The sequence below is a fragment of the Carassius carassius genome, chromosome 1 (genome assembly GCF_963082965.1).
Source record: "Carassius carassius chromosome 1, fCarCar2.1, whole genome shotgun sequence".
In the NCBI taxonomy this organism is placed as follows: Eukaryota; Metazoa; Chordata; class Actinopteri; order Cypriniformes; family Cyprinidae; genus Carassius; species Carassius carassius.
Genome location: NC_081755.1, coordinates 48,552,096 through 48,564,484, shown reverse-complemented (window position 1 = coordinate 48,564,484; position 12,389 = coordinate 48,552,096). Strand labels below are relative to the sequence as shown.

Below are 12,389 nucleotides of genomic sequence, written 5' to 3'. Positions count from 1 at the left end.
ATTATTTTACTGGATCTAGTGGCTTTGGCTTTTTGTGAATAAACGTCCAGTATTTTTTCTCTTTCAAAGTTTTGTCTGTCATGTTCTTCCACCTCATTTCATACCCAGCAGTACGTTAATATGTAAATGTTACGGTACATTCCCTAGACTCCTTAAAGTTCGTAACAGGGTTTAAATGGGAACATTTTTCTGCTCAAGTATAGGCCTATATACGGTTTAAAAGAGGAAAAACTAATGGACACAAAAGTAGCCTACTTTTGGACAGAATACAAGTTCTTTGTTAAATACATAAAATACATAAAATAGCCTATATGAATAATGGATTCGAAACCTCAAAGAAAAGCCATGCCACTATCAAAAGAAACCTCGAAACATAAATGAGGTAGACATTCCCAGAAACTCATTATTTTAGTCGCAACAATCGGTTAATGGAAACGCTGTCCTTTCGCAATAGTCTTTTAATCAATATTTACAAAACATTAATTTCCCAAGAAGCTGAACGCATTAGCGATTACGTGTCAGTTAAACTTTTCATCTCCAATCCTGTTTGTATTTTTGAGAAGTGACGCTGTTGTGTTTGTTTGTATCGGCCGCTGTCCATTAGCCTAAGGTTCTGAAATGCAATATTTTTTTAATAGCCTAGTCTATTTTTTAATTTTTTAAATGGCTTGCGCCCTTGAGCACCCACGGAGAAAAACATAAATCGGCGCCTATGTTTAGAATGATCACAAAATTGAAGATATGGGGCAGAAAATTCACATATTTATATAATTTCATACATTAAATCAAAATCACACAAAGAATGCCGTCTTTTCCTCCAAAAATCATCATGAATATATACATACATACATATATATATAACAGTTCAGTAAACAAGTTAATTAAGAGACTTGCGTTTTAGACACCATATTGCCTTTTTTAGCTCTATTTCTACAACAGAAAATAATTCCAAACACAGCCACCAAAGCACAGTTTTGCGTCTCTGAGCAACGAGACAGTGTTTCGTTCCTGAATGAATCAACCGTTTAAATGATTCGGTTCAATCGCAATGACTCACTTATTAACAGTGACTTGCTGACACATACTGGCCATTTTAATATCACATTTAAAGTATCTTTTGATTTTTTTAAATAATTAATTTCTTATAATTTCAAATGAGTATTCAACATTTTATGTTTTGTATATCAAAACATTATTCATGCATTTGTAACTGCAGGTTAAATGCATTCTTGTCCTGCACTAGTGTAATACATCTAAATGCCACTTCCAATGAATCTTCTGCATTTCCTCTGCATTAAAAGATGAGTTTGTTGATACTGATTTGCCTGGTAACAGCCCAAATGTCTTATTATTATAAATAACTGATTCCTTTAATTAAAAACAACTAGTTTGAGATTAATAGACCTATACCAGGGGTGTCAAACTCAGTTCCTGGAGGGCCGTAGCCCTGCAGAGTTTAGTTCTAACCCTGCTCCAGCACACACATCATGTAGTTTTCAAATAAACCTAAATGATTAGATTAGCTGGATCAGGTGTGTTTAATTAGGGTTATATCTAAACTGTGCAGGACTGTGGCCCTCCAGGAACTGAGTTTGACACCCTTGGCCTGTCCCATTTTTGACTCCCTCCCACTGTTAAAATGTAACTAAGTAATTTTTACTCTGAGTAAATTTTAAATATATATATATATATATATATATATATATATAAATGTCTACAATTAAAATGTATAAAATGTAAATCGTTTTAGGATACTTCCTGCTCCGTAGAAAAGAACATTTAGATTGAATATTGTCCTCTATGTGGTGTTGATTGAGGTGTTGGCTGGTGTTAATATAAACTAATTTCTTGGTGTGACTTGAGGAAAATCTGAGAGGAGACAGAAGATTTACATTGTTCATCTTCTCTATTATATGCACTGACCCAAACTCTCAATAGCATCTTGTTTTGAATATTTTTTCCATCCATCTGGGATCCTACCATATCCATCAAATGTTTTATTATAGTATTTTTCCAGATCTTTCTGAAATCTGTACAGAAACCACTTCCAGTAGGGCAGTTCAGAGAGGTCAGGGGTGATGCTCCAATCTGCATAAACTCCTCCTGCTCTTCTATGTTCTCTCAAAGGGAACGTTCCATCTGGTTCATAGAAATCCTGATCACCTGCCACTAATTCGGTGCAAATAACAGCACAGAGATACTGAGATTTAGAGAAATGCCACCCTTTAGTTCCTCTCACACTGTGGAAAGCAACATTGTGATCTCCATCATGGTTTTCTACAGTGTTGGTGCAGAATGGACACTGTGCCCAACAGCACCAACAGAAGTGATCAATCAGAAGCTCATCTGGTCTGAATTTATAGTCCAGCTTAACTGGAAATGTCTTTGTGTTGAAGTTCTCACTGATTTCAGACATAACAGGAAGTTCTTTCTCCATCACATCTTCTAGAAGTTTCACATCAACATCATCATGTTTGACTCCACTGAGATCTTTTTCAGAGAAGATCAGCTCATCTGAGAGCTGCTGTTTGAAACTCTTCAACCACAAACTAACATCCCCACTGTTAACTTGAACATATTCAGTAGATTCATCTCCTCTCTTCTCTTGAACATATTCAGTAGATTCATCTCCTCTCTTCTCTTGAACATGTTCAGCTGATGTTGTAGCCCATCTTTGAAATGTTAAATGACTGAATCATTTTGTCTGTCTGCTGAACAACATCTGTGACTAATGATCTGATCTGGGCTTCATCCGCTGGAGACAGAATTTGAGTAAATCCATGTGTTTCTTTAACTCTTTTTGAAGACTTTCTGAAAAGAACATATTCAGAATAAGTCAACATGGTAAAAATATCACATCTTTCACTGTAATGGTGAGCACTTTTGTAGATGTCAGTGAGGATTTGTTTCAAATCTGTTATTATGTCAATGTCTTTGATTGGAGGAATTACTGTGATGATCTTATTCAGTCTCTGTTCCCAAAATGAATCAAACTCTTTCTTCAGTTTTTCCTCATCATTTGCTTTGTCTTTAAATTTTAAGGCAAGTTCTTTGCTCTTTTCATAGAGAGTATTTTCATAATGTGTCCTCTGGGAATCAATCTTTTTCTTCAGGTCTCGCTGCTGAAGAATCTCATTTAATTTTCTCACAATGTTTTCCTGAAGTTCTTTAATTCTGAGGTCAAATGATGCTTTCCACTGAATCAGTTTATCTTTATCTCTGACTTTCTCAAAGAACTCAGACATTGATTTTTTCACTTCTTCATTTGTCTTTTTCAGTTCTCTTTTAAGATCAGTTTCATCAACCTGATGAATTGCTTGATTTTCTATTTTGTTGTGTAGATTGTCCTCAGTTTCCATCATGGCACTGCAAAGAGTCCAGGACCACTTATTGTATTCAGGCTCCAATATCCTGTAGGCTGCAATCTCCAAAGCATTGAAACTGGAGCTGAAGATAAATTGTTCCTTCTGTAAAGCCTCCCAGAGATCTTTAATATGAACTTTTAAGTCTATCAGCCTCATTCCATGTGATTTTGAGGCAAAATCCACAATAGTTTCCTTCAGCTCTTGAATATTATCACAGTACTTTGGGTTTGGTGGTGCCATTGGTGGTCTGCCCTCCCAGAAATGAGCAAAATACTTCACATCATTTTGTATATCAAATTTAGTTACATGACTGAAACAATCTGCATCAAATTCTTCCTCTTTAGCAGCGAGTTTTGTCATTTCATCCAGTTTCTCCTGAAGTCTTCTCCTTCCCTCCATATTTTTCTCTCCAGCTGTGACATCTGAAACGTTCTGATGCACAAACACACAGCTGGGATTCAGTCTGACCTTCTTCATCCTCATGATGGCTTGAACAATAATCTGGACAATGTCCTGCATCTCAGAAGGATTTTCTTCTAAGAAGTTGATCAAGGTCAGATTTGCAAGACCTACAACAAATGTGGCCAATTCATTGTCATGATCTCTTGTTGATCTTCCAGCCAGTTCTGGAGCACAAAGACCCTCAGTATCAACAACCAGAATGTAGTCAAAGTTCTTCTGTGTTTTCATCGCGTCTGAGACTCTGACCAGCTGCATGAAAGCTCCTCTGGTGCACCTGCCTGCACTGACGGCAAACTCAAGTCCAAACATAGCGTTCAGCATGGTGGATTTCCCAGAGCTCTGAATCCCTAAAACTGACAGCACAAAGACTCTCTGGTCTCCCAGTTTCTGGACGAGTTAATCTAGAACAGCAGAGATCCAGATCACAGGAACATGAGCAGCATCTCCATCCATCAGCTCCAGAGGAAATCCAGAGATCATCATCTCTGCTGCGAGACTCGGGAGAGAAGAGAAGTGAACCTGCAGGTCTTTCTTGTTCTTCTTCACAGATGAACATGATTCATAGATCTGACCGATCTCCCTCATGATGTGCTCCAAACCAAAGGTTGCAGCTTGAAGCTCCTCAGATATTCTCTCAAGATCAATTTGTACAGTTGTATTTTTGCTATCATTCATTGTTAAGACTGTTGACCACTTTTCATTATACTTGTGATGTAGAGCAGAAAGGTCAGCTGAGATATATTCATCCAGGAGGATTCCAATCCATTTAACAAAAAATATAATTTCATGTTCAGCACCTGTGTTCATTTTTTTAATGAAGAGCTTCACAAACTCACTTATATCAGATGCATGCTGCTGTTGACGGATCTTCTTCAAGTCTCTTTTTTTTCTACTAATGTCCATTTCTATCTCATCTCCTCGAGGTCGATGTATTTCTTTGTTCTTCTGACTCCACTGTTGCCACAGTTTCCCCTGATGAGGCAGAAATGTTTCTTTGATTTCTGACAGATCTTTCTTCTCCAGTAAACTCATCATCTGCTGTGCTGCTGCTCTTTCTCTTCTGCAGTCATCATCATCTTCCTCATCTACTCTGATGTCTGAGTCTTTGGACAAGTCTGAAAGTCTGAAAGTGGAAGATGATTCTGAGAGACAATTCTTTATGGCTCTTCTGAGCTCTTCAGAAACATCTGACGGATTTCTGTTTTTCAGACCAATCTGGTATTTTTCCTTCAACACAGTTACAGCAGTTTCATCCTCAGTAAAAAGACAAATTAGTGGCTTTGAGCCCTTATGGAGTTCATCAAGTTGTTTCATGTTTCTGTCATTCCTGTCCAGTCGTGGTAGAAGAACAACAATGACTGAGGCCATTTCAGTGAGGATCTGCAGCTGTTTCTCATGGTCTCCTGCATCACCGTGTAGATTACAGAATGCAACACAGTCACTGAATTTATCATCATTTGTTCCAGAGGGGCAGAACCAGGCGATCTCCACCACTCCATCCATCAGGACTCTGGTTCTGCTGCTGCCTGGACAGTTCCTGTGGAAGAACGTGTTGTGTTTCTCATTGATCAAACTGTTCATCAGCTGAGACTTGGATGAAGACACAGAGCCAAACCTGAAAAAAAACACCATTGGAGTTTGTGCCTTGTAGATCGGATGGGATTGACTGATGGTCTCATTGTTGGTGTTTCTCATCTTCCAGCTCTTGTTGATTTGTCTGAATGTCCAGAGAGGAAACTCAATCTGTTTTGTGACTGGATCAGGAACAAGCAGAGGCAGAGCGTACTGACACTGGGACAGTTTAGTCACCATCAGCTGCTTCAGGAAACCATCAGCACAATGAAACACCGCCATCTGAACATCCATTGGGTGAATTTGTTCAGACTGACTTTTTCTATCGCTAGACAAAGACATTTCAATAAAAATATCACCCTCATCTTTAGATGGGTCATAGTTTTGTTGCTGCGTGTTGTCTTTTTCGTTGTTTTCTTTAGCTTTAAAGTATCTTGCTCTGTAGTCCATCATCAGTAGCTTTTGTACGAAAATCTGAACCGGATTCTCTTCGGCACAAGACCCTTGAGACTGTAATGAATGTTTGGGGATCTGAAGAACATCAGCAGCTCTCAGTTTATTGTGGTGCCTGTCTCCAAGATGAAGTCTGTGAAATAGATTATCTATCTTTTCAACTTTGATTCCTGTTGTTCCAGTGTTCTTGCTTTTTCTCTGCTCAACAAAAAAATAAAATTATTACATAACTACTAGGTTCTTTGTAATTTGCTAAAAAAAAACATACACTTGATTCTAATGAACAACTGATTAAATCATGAGATTGCCGTTGAGGTGGTAAGTTATAATATTTCTGTTCAATTACCTGACATATTTCTTACCTAACATCTTATTGTCAGCTGATATTTGATGAATGATCATCTTACCTCTGTGGTGACGCTGATCACATCACTGTATACGGTGTAGTTGAGTTTCCCCACTGCTGCACACTTGATCTCAAACACAGTTCCTTCTCTCAGATCAGTCAGAGTAACTGTGTGTTGATCCTTCAGCACAGGTTCAGATCTCCAGACTGTGTCCTGCTTCAGTTAATACAGTAATCTGAGCTCCACTGTACTACGACATGATGAAGGAACCACCTTCAGAACCATACTCTGACCTTTGACCTCTTCAGTGACTGGACAGGCTGGTTTGGATGGAGGAATAAAGCAGAGAGCTTCATCACATCCATTTTCATACAGAAGAATGCAGGATCCAGGATTGTCCTCCATTTCCTTTGAGGACACAATAAACTTGGCTGGTTTACAGTCTTTTGAATCAATTAAGTTCTTAAATATCTCCAAATAACTCCTCATAGACTTTTTGATCTCAGGAGTGAGCCAATGTGTTTGCTTGAAATCAAGGCTCTTCTCTTCAGTTTCTCCTTGTGCTGATGGACTCAGAAAGGCAGTTTGTTGAAGAAAAAGCACATCTGAGTGGTTCAGTGATGTGAATGTGTAACTGACCAGATTCCCAACCTCCAGATCCATCAAGATGGCATCTATTTTGACTTCCACCTGTGCACCATAATCCTTCAGCTGTCTGAGGACTGTTTTTATGATCTCAGACTCTCTTTCTCTCTCTTTCAGCCAATGTGAAAGATCACGTCTTCTGAATGGAGATGCGGCATGTTCTTGTAGAAGATCAATCAGTGCAGTTTCCTTCATCACGTCTCCACGGATGTTTGGCAGCAAAGAGCCGAGATTCTTCATGAGTCTCAACTTGTACATGCAGCAGTTTTGCTTCATATTTAGAATTGTATCATGAAATGCAGCAAATGTCTGAGCAGGCGAGTCTTTCAGAAGATCACTGCATTTCATCTCAGTTGTATTTAAACTCTCAATCACTGATTCTATCTTAATGATAAGATCCATGCGGATGTCTTTATGAAGTTTTGAAGCTCTTTTGTGAAGCTTGTTAAGAGGAAAAAGCCAAACTCTCAGTGCAATCGTCTGCTCTTGATTATCTTTCAGCAGTTCTGGAAGATCAGTGAAAACTTTCAAAGCATCTTCAAAAGACGCTGGGTTAGACTGCAGCTGAAAGTCGCCATAAAATGTACATGTGAATTTTTTGACTGCAGTTTGCTGACTGTGATGCACAGGTTACTGAAGTTAATGATTCAGTGAAGTTAAAGAAAGCCAGTGAAAGTACTTAATTAGCTGTTTTGAAGCCCTTGTCAGAAGAAACAGTCGAGCAACAGATAAGGACAGCAGCTTGTAAGTGTTTTGCCTCGTTTTCTCATTAGACTACCGTGTGATCGTCGTTGCTAGGAAAGTTTGGTTTAATTACTGTGTGTCTTACCCTGGTAAATACGTGCTGAAGTGGCCCTTGGTTTTGTATTTGCCTATCATGGGACTGCCCAGTTTCGGTCTGCTAAATAGTGAGGCGTGGCCAGCTGACTTCAATCACAAGTAATCAGGTAGTTTTCACCGCGGCAGCGGTCGCAGCAGCCTTCGTGTGAAGACCGACAAGTGTAAAGACCATCGACTCTACCTGCGTGACTCCACTGAGCAAGGACACCGACAAGGCTCTTGAGTTTTTTTTCTCCCCTTTCTTTACTTTTGGTATAGCTTGTTCTCAAATACTTATTTAAGTCACTTGTAGTCACTATGTGCTTTCAGATCTCTATTATCACTACTAACACTCGGTGAGCATGCAATGTACGTCGAAGGAAGGCCTTTCCGACAAATCTGTGGTCTGTCCCTCGGACCTCTACTACTACGCTCTCTGTTCCAGTTGGTCTTTGGAACTGCCAGTCTGCTGTTAACAAAGCAGACTTCATTTCTTCTATTGCTACTAATTCCAGTCTCAACCTCATGGCACTGACTGAGACTTGGATCAAACCTGAAGACACTGCCACCCCTGCAGCCCTCTCCACTAATTTCACTTGTTCCCACACTCCTTGTATGACTGGGAGGGTTGTAGGTACTGGTCTCCTTATATCAAAAGAATGGAAATTTGATCTTCAACCATCACCTACAGGTAACGGTTCATTTTAATCACATGCCATTACTGTAACCCACCCTGTTAAAATCCACTTTGTGGTCATTTATCGTCCCCCAGGTCAATTGGGAATGTGCTGTGCTGCTATCAAACTTTCCTGAAGATGGTACTCCTCTGGTACTGCTTGGTGACTTCAACATCCACCTAGATAAACCCCAGGCTGCTAACTTCAACACTCTGCTCGCCTCATTTGATCTCAAGCGAGTGTCTACTACAGCGACTCACAAATCAGGCAACTGGACTTCAACTACACGCGCTGTTGCTCTGTGGACAACTCTTCAGTTGCTCCACTACACACCTCAGATCACTTCCTCATTAGCGCTAACCTAGCAGTTACTCCTGAAGTGGCACACACTCCAATGCAGTTCACTTTCGACGGAACCTACGCTCACTCTCTCCATCTCGCCTATCTTCTGTGGTTTCATCCTCACTTCCTTCACTCTCTCAGTTTTCAGCTCTGGACACGAAAAGAGCTACGGACACTCTTTGCTCCACTCTAACCTCTTGCTTGGACAATTTTTGCCCACTGTCGTCTAGACCAGCACGCACCACCCCATCTGCCCCCTGAAATACTGTTGTTAAATGTATGTAATCTAAATGGAGTGTAGTAAAGCTGGTGTAAAAAATTAAACTGAATTAATCTATACCTAGAATTCAAGTTTGAGTTGACCCCATCTTTACATAATTGACCCCACAGGTCTGCATCTATTCTTACCCCCAAATCCTGCTCCCATCTCTTTCTGGATTTATCTTGGTCATCTAAAAGCTGATTTGAGATCAGAGCTTCATATATTCTAGAAATTGTTTTATATAGTGTTTTATCAGAGTAACAGAGTTGCTCAATAAATGTCAAAACCGGTAGTTTAGGAAAAGTTTTTGCTTTGACTCTTAAACAATCTTGTAATAGTAGATAACTAAAGAATTCTTTATTATTCAAATTATATCCATTTTTTAACTGTTCAAGTGACATTAAAACATTGCCATCAAAGCAATGCTCCAACAGTGTAATTGCTTTCTCTGCACATATCTTAACATTTTTGTTTTGATGACACACAGGTAGCAATCTATTCCCCGATAAAGGTGTTTTAGGGGAAAGAAAACTATCCTGTCCCATCAGAGACCGCAGTTTATACCAAGTCTGAACTGAATGTATAATCATGGGATTATTAGTTCTTTTTTTAATCAGTTTGTTATCCCATGTATATAAAATATAGACATTCTTCTTTTATCTCAGATTTTTCCATATTAAGCCAAGAGGGAAAGGGGGTGTTAGCAAACATCTGAGCTAAGTACCTGGATTGGGCTGCCCTATAATACATCTTAAAAGTTTGTAGAGATTCTTTAAGTTAGCATCTACCTGAATACCTAAATAATTAATTCAGTAGGAGAGCACTTAAAGGAAAAGCCGTCCAGTGCAGTATAGTCGAACCCTGATAATGGCAAAATGACACTCTTGTCAATATTAACTTAATATCCAGAGAAAGTGCTATATAATTGTTACACATTCTGTGGATTCGACAAAGAGTCTATAGGGTCAGTTAGAAATAAAAGAATATCAGCTGCAAATAATGATATTTTCTGCATTTCAGGACCGATTCCAAAGCCCTTTATATCAGGGTTGCATCTAATAGCCTCAGCTAGAGGTTCGATAGCCAGTGCAAAGAGAGCTGGGCTTAGGGGGCATCCTTGCCTACATCCTCTGTACAAGGGAAATGTAGCAGAAGTGATTCCATTAGTAACTATTTTTGCTTTAGGGTATTTATAATGTGAATAAATTCATCAAGAGAGAGAGTTATCATTTTAGTAACTAATTTATAATCCACATTAAGGAGTGAAATTGGCCTATAGGATGCACATTTCAGCGGATCTTTTTGTATATTACCGAAATTATTGCATTGGAGAAAAAGTCAGGAAAACACTTGTCCGTCCTAGACTGGTGAAGTACTTCCATTAAGTATGGCGCAAGCAAATCTTTAAATACTTTATATAATTCAGATGGGAAGCCATCTTCACCCGGAGATTTATTATTGGGCATTAAAAGGATGGCTTCGGTCAACTCAGAGGCAGAAAAAGGTTGATCCAAATTAAGCATGTCTTCCTCTGAAAGACATGGTAAGTGAATTGAGGATAAGAAATAATCCATTTGTGTACTATCTGTACTTCCCTGAGAAGTATACAACTTATATTGTAGAAGTATATTGCTTAAATGCATCATGAATCTCTACAGGAATGTATGTTTCCGCGTTACCTGTATTTATAGCATTTATCGTTCATTTCTGTTCATCACGTTTTGATTGCCAGGCCAAAACTTTATGAGCTTTCTCGCCAAGCTCATAATAATGCTGATTAGAACTAATAATAACCCTCTCTGCCTGGTAGGTGTTCATTTTATTATACTCCATTTTTTATTAAGTAATTCCCTATAAGCAACCTTATTTTGATCCTTATGGTATATTTTTCCAAGTGCTAAGATTTCGGACTCTAGCTCAGTCAATTTGGATTTTTTAAATTAGATTAACTCCTTAGTATATGCAATACAATGGCCCCTAAGATAAGCCTTTAAAGTGTCCCATAAAATGAAGCTATTGGAACAAGAAGGTTTATTCGTAGGCGTAAAAATATCGATTTGTACTTTAATACATTTTTGGAATTGCGATTGTCTAAGACGAATGGGATCTTCAATTGTCTGGTTGAAGATCTATCAAGTACATTGTCAAGACAAAAGTTAAAGTCCCCACCTACCAAGAGTGAGCCTGATGATTGTGCAATTTGAAGGAAAACATTTTGTATAAACAAGTGATCATCAATATTTGGAGCATATATATTTAACATTGTCGATGCTCCATAATTCCGCGTTGCACACAGGTATCAGGTAGACTATTTGGGCAATGTTTCAGTGTTTATTTTAACATATATTAGGTGGTTTCTAGATAGCTCTCCTGGGTACGTCCAACTACCTCGAGCGCATCACGTGACTCCCTATTGTTCTCATTGTAAGTCGCTTTATTAAATGTAAATGTAAAGATCATGGAAGTGAAAATGTTTCTGCTTCTGAGAAACTACATAATATAAAAGCATTTTCAGAAAATGCAACTTCTAACAAAAGTTGCATAAAACAGAAAAAATAAATAGAGAGAAATGAGGAACAAATCATTGCACACTTAGAGCATGTAGAGCAATGTATATTTGTAAGTTTCCCCAAACAGAATAACACAAAAGAACCCCCCCCCCCCCCCAACAATAACATATGAGAGACATTATGATTACTAATTTAAACAATTTAAATTTAAGTGTTCCTGTAGCTCAAGTGGTAGAGCATTGCGTTAGCAAGCAAATGCAAGGTTGGGGGTTCGATTCCCCGGGAACACATGATAGGTAGAAATTGTTAGCCTGAATGCACTGTAAGTCGCTTTGGATAAAAGCGTCTGCTAAATGCATACATTTTATCTTTAATTTTAATTTTAATTTAATTTCAACACACTCTACACTAATCTGATTTGCATTGTTTCTTGTGCCTTATAACACAACAATATACACCTCTTTTTTGGCATGACATTAGACCATTAGAAGTTTATTTTGTGGTACCTGGTATTAGTGCATCCTTTCTCCAGTCATATAACATGCCCAGCTGGAAGGGTCTTCCAAGAGCTGCCGTTTCTATCACATTCACTCCCACTGGATCCATACTAAAAACAATCAGATGAGGGGGGAACCAGTCAGAGAGGTTACAGTTACTGTTTGTGAAGTCCCACATATTAAAAGCTGCTGACAGGCCGACAAAACAAAAAGAATGAAAATAACTTTGCACTAAATGTCTTAAATGCACAGGCTGAAAAATAGCTAGCTAATGATTTATATTTTAGTCTTAGAAAGTCCATTTGTAAATGCATTCTAGCGTGATTCTTCACTTACCTTTTTCTGTTATACCTTCAGTTTAGCTTACTGGTGAGTTGAGTTCGTTCTGCGCTGAGATGTGAGCAGAGTAGTAATTATGATGCTGCTTATGTCATGATG

At 38.6% G+C, this 12,389-nt stretch overlaps 1 pseudogene; it reads right to left on the bottom strand.

Moving 5' to 3' along the window:
• Positions 1-1,725: 1,725 nt before the first annotated feature.
• LOC132142747 (interferon-induced very large GTPase 1-like) lies at positions 1,726-12,060 on the bottom strand (annotated as a pseudogene).
• Positions 12,061-12,389: the final 329 nt, after the last annotated feature.